This window comes from Bison bison, unplaced genomic scaffold, assembly GCF_000754665.1.
Source record: "Bison bison bison isolate TAMUID 2011002044 unplaced genomic scaffold, Bison_UMD1.0 scf7180017864110, whole genome shotgun sequence".
Lineage (NCBI taxonomy): Eukaryota > Metazoa > Chordata > Mammalia > Artiodactyla > Bovidae > Bison > Bison bison.
This window is the reverse complement of record NW_011494682.1, coordinates 2,282,884-2,287,319: the sequence shown is the minus strand read 5'-3', so window position 1 is coordinate 2,287,319 and position 4,436 is coordinate 2,282,884. Positions and strand designations below refer to the sequence as shown.

Here is a 4,436-nt window from a genome sequence, read left to right as displayed (position 1 = left end):
GAAAACTACCCTAACCTGGGTAAGCAAACAGATATTCAGGTGCAGGAAATACAGAGTCCCAAACATGATAGGCCCAAAGAGGTCCAAACAAAGGCACATTAAAATTAAAATCCCCGGAATTAAAGATGAAGAGAGAATCTTAAAAGCAGCAGGAGAAAAGCAACTAGGTACATACAAGGGGACTTTCATAAGGCTGTAAAGTTTTTCAACAAAAACTTTGCAAGCCAGAAGGCACACACACACGCACACGCACACAAACCTACAACCAAGAATACTCTACCCAGAAAAGTTATCATTCAGACTTGAAGAACAGATAGAATTTAACAGACAAGCAATAGCTAACAGAGTTCACCACCACTGGGAAATAGATGGGGAAACAGTGGAAATAGCGTCAGACTTTATTTTGGGGGGCTCCAAAATCACTGCAGATGGTGACTGCAGCCATGAAGTTAAAAGACTCTTACTCCTTGGAAGGAAAGTTATGACCAACCTAGACAGCATATTCAAAAGCAGAGACATTACTTTGCCAACAAAGGTCCGTCTAGTCAAGGCTATGGTTTTTCCTGTGGTCATGTATGGATGTGAGAGTTGGACTGTGAAGAAAGCTGAGCGCCGAAGAATTGATGCTTTTGAACTGTGGTGTTCAGTCCTGGGTGTTCTGGGTGTTCTTTGGAAGGAATGATGCTAAAGCTGAAACTCCAGGACTTTGGCCACCTCATGCAAAGAGTTGACTCATTGGAAAAGACTCTGATGCTGGGAGGGATTGGAGGCAGGAGGAGAAGGGGACGACAGAGGATGAGATGGCTGGATGGCATCACTGACTCGATGGACGCGAGTCTGGGTGAACTCAGGGAGTTGGTGATGGACAGGGAGGCCTGGCGTGCTGCAATTCATGGGGTCGCAAAGAGTCGGACACGACTGAGCGACTGAACTGAACTGAACTGAAACCAGCTTTAAAAGAAACCTTAAAGGGACTTCTCTAAGCCGAAAAGAAAAGGCTGCTACTACTACAAATATAAAAAGTATGAAAGAAAATTATCTCACATACATGTACTGAAAGTGTGAGAATGGAAAAGGTATTCCATTCAAATGGAAATTAAAAGACAGCTAGGGCAGCAACACCTATATCAGACAAAATAGACTTTAAAGCAAAGACTGCAGAGAAGGACATTCAGTATGATAAAGGAATCAATCCAACAAGATATAACAATTATAAATATATATGCACCCAACATAGGAGCACCTAGATATATAATGCAAATATCAACATATAAAGTGAAAAACTGACAATAATACAATAATACTAGGGGGAATTTAACACCCATTAGGGGGAATTTTCGGAGAAGGCAATGGCACCCCACTCCAATACTCTTGCCTGGAAAATCCCATGGACGGAGGAACCTATTAGGCTCCAGTCCACGGGGTCGATAAGAGTCGAACACGACTGAGCAACTTCGCTTTCATCTTTCACTTTCATGCATTGGAGAAGGAAATGGCAACCCACTCCAGTGTTCTTGCCTGGAGAATCCCAGGGACGGGGAAGCCTGGTGGGCTGCCATCTATGGGGTCGCACAGAGTCGGACAGGACTGAAGCGACTTAGCAGCAGCAGCAGCACCAGGGGGAATTTTACATCAATTGACAGAACATCCAGACAGAAAATCAATAAGGAAACAATGGCCTTAAATGACACATTGGTACAGATAAACTTAATAGCTATTTATAGAAGATTCCTTATGAAAACAGCAGAATATACATTCTTTTCAAGTACATACGGGATAGATCACGTGCTAAGCTACAAAACAAGTCTCAGTAAATTTAAGAAGACTGAAATTTGAAAAAGAATATCATCCCTTCCCAAGTGATATCTTTTTTCCAATCACAGTTCTAAAAAGCTTAGCCTAAAAGAACATCTATGACATTGATCTTATAAAATTTTTAATATATTCTGTGTCATCCTTAAGATCACCAAAGGGTTTCAGAAAACTGAACATGAACAACTAAAAACAAAATGCAAATAAAATTGAAAAACACCTTTTGCTTTATTTCACAGCAAAATTAATAGAACTTGATTCTTACAGTGGCTTGGATTTTAAAACAGTATAGGAAGTTGTTCATTTCATAAAGGAACATCAAGATTAGCCTCATTTTATAACCTGAGCGTCCCTAAATGTTCCAGCTAACTCAGCCCTTTATGTCTCTGAACCTTATGTAGAGCTGTGATTATAATATTGAACCAAAAGCTAAAAGCATAAGAAACTAGGAACCTGAATATCATCCACCTTTAAAGAAAATCCCTATAAACAGCCTTGCCTGTAAATTTTAAAGGACTCATATGTCAGCTGATTTTCTATATTCATTGTATATAGAATGTACATGGTGAACTCTTTTAGCTAATTCATTGTAATTGATGACATAAAGCATAAATAGAACTGTTTTAAAAGTAAAGAGGCACAAAAGACTCAATATACCGCAAGGTTCCATAGCATGTCAACGTTTCTAACACCGTAGGTAACGTGCCTAACTGGAAAGGAGAAAGCTGGTAATTTAGACTAGATAACATTTTATAGTTTGTTAACTTGGTGACTCCTTTGGCTACAACTGGCTTTTCTCAAAAGTCTGATCTCTTTTCTTCTACCTACAATGGGATTGGTATATATTCTTGTTAAATTCTTTACTGAAAAACTGCAAAATATCTTTGTGAAGGAACCTGACAAGAATATGATACTTATAAATTTCTGCATGCAAAAACATGGTAAGAAAGCCAGTTAGGGACCACTTTGTTATACAGAAGAAATGAGCACAACATTGTAAATCAACTATATTTCAACTAAAAAAAAAAAGGCAATTAAAGACGGGTAATAAAATCATATATCTGGAATGTTATAGTTTTTCTCTTCAAGGCATTATAGTTTATAATTCCTAAAAGGCAATTTTATTTTTTACCAAGACTCCACCCTCAGACTGAAAAGGAAAGGCCCAGGAAAATTCCAAAATGCTACAAAATAGGATGAAGACGCTTTCCCCCATTTTGTTTTTATTACTGCAGGTTGTAGGCTGTTTTAATAAAACAATAATACATAGTTAATAATAACAATTATTTCACCCTATACCAGAACAGGAATCCAGGTTCACAGGACAAATAATTTAAGTAGGCAGTAGCACTGGAATCAACAGGTCAGGAAAATGCCAGAAACTGAAAAACTACTAACTTCTTGAAGTTAGCTTCTTATAAATACCTCCTTTTAAAATGTTTTGTTCAAAAGATTTGGTGATAGTATTAGAAATCTCACGATAATTTCTTGTAATTTCAAGATGATTTTCAGAGAATAACAATAATAAAAAGGTTTACTTTCCCTTTCAGAGAGGGATAACGACAGAGGGAAAGGCAGACCAGAGAAAGAAGGAAAATCAGGTGGACAAAACGTTACACAACAGTGATTTTTAATTACGAGTCAACATGGATTCTATGCCAGCATTTTGCAGCCGGAACACAAAGCTAAACAGCTGGGAAATACTCGGGCACGTTCAAGGAATCTAGCGTAAGGAATAACAATAGTAACTGGAAATTGTCTTATTCAAAAAGGAAATGTTTATTTATGGGAATTACTGGATCAGTAATCGTTGATTCAAATATTCAAGATAAAGCAACAGTGGCCAATTACTAGCGAGACACGGGCGATATGAAAGTGAAAACTGTCGACCTGTAATAGATGCTTGTCATATAAATTCTAAGCTGTTTGGTTTAAAACGCATTCATGCGCACCCGAAACACCGGAAAACCAGGGAGTTAAAGCAAATACAAGATTTTTATACAGGGCATATGACAGCGAACAATAGAGGTGGGGGAAGGTGGACACCCACCTCTGGTTTCTCACATAAAAAGCTCATAAATCAAAACCTTGAATGAACGGTTCAAGTTATAGTGTGTGCAAGGCAAACGGTACAGTTTAATAAGAGGGTGGGGGGAGCGGGTACGTTCCTATTTAAAATTAGCTTTCGCCTCTTTTTCAACCCAGATCTTTGTGCCTCCTTGCTACTGATAAAGTTGGGCGGTTACACACACAAGCGCCGCCAGCTATTTCGCCGGGTCTCCCATCGTTCAAGCACCGGGGGTACACACACCTGACCGCTTAGGAGGGCCGTGCCGGGGGCGGGTAAGGACCGGGCTCCCGGCGCCGTCTCCACCCCCGGGTCGGGAGGGAGCTCAGCGCCGCGGGAGCCGGGCGGAAGGTGGGCACTGGGAAGAGGAGGAGGTCGCCCCCTAGGGGAGCCGCGCCGCAGGCCCGGGGCCGGAGCGGGAGGGGCGAGCGGGAGGAGGCGGCCGGTAGGGAGACCGCGCCGTCGGGCGGGGCCGGCCCTCCAGCTGGCTCGGACCCCGGCGGGGCGGGCCGTAGACGAAGTGGCAGGGCCCGGACGCCGGGCCGTAACCCAGGAG

General features: G+C 41.6%; 1 protein-coding gene across 1 annotated transcript in view; it reads left to right on the top strand.

Moving 5' to 3' along the window:
- The first annotated feature begins 3,435 nt into the window (after nucleotides 1-3,435).
- Nucleotides 3,436-4,436, top strand: part of RUFY3 (RUN and FYVE domain containing 3) — a 97,487-nt gene continuing 96,486 nt past the window's right edge. Inside the window, exon 1 of the mRNA XM_010839102.1 lies at nucleotides 3,436-3,540. The gene's annotated coding sequence lies outside the window, so the exon portion shown is untranslated. The remainder of the gene's footprint in view (nucleotides 3,541-4,436) is intronic.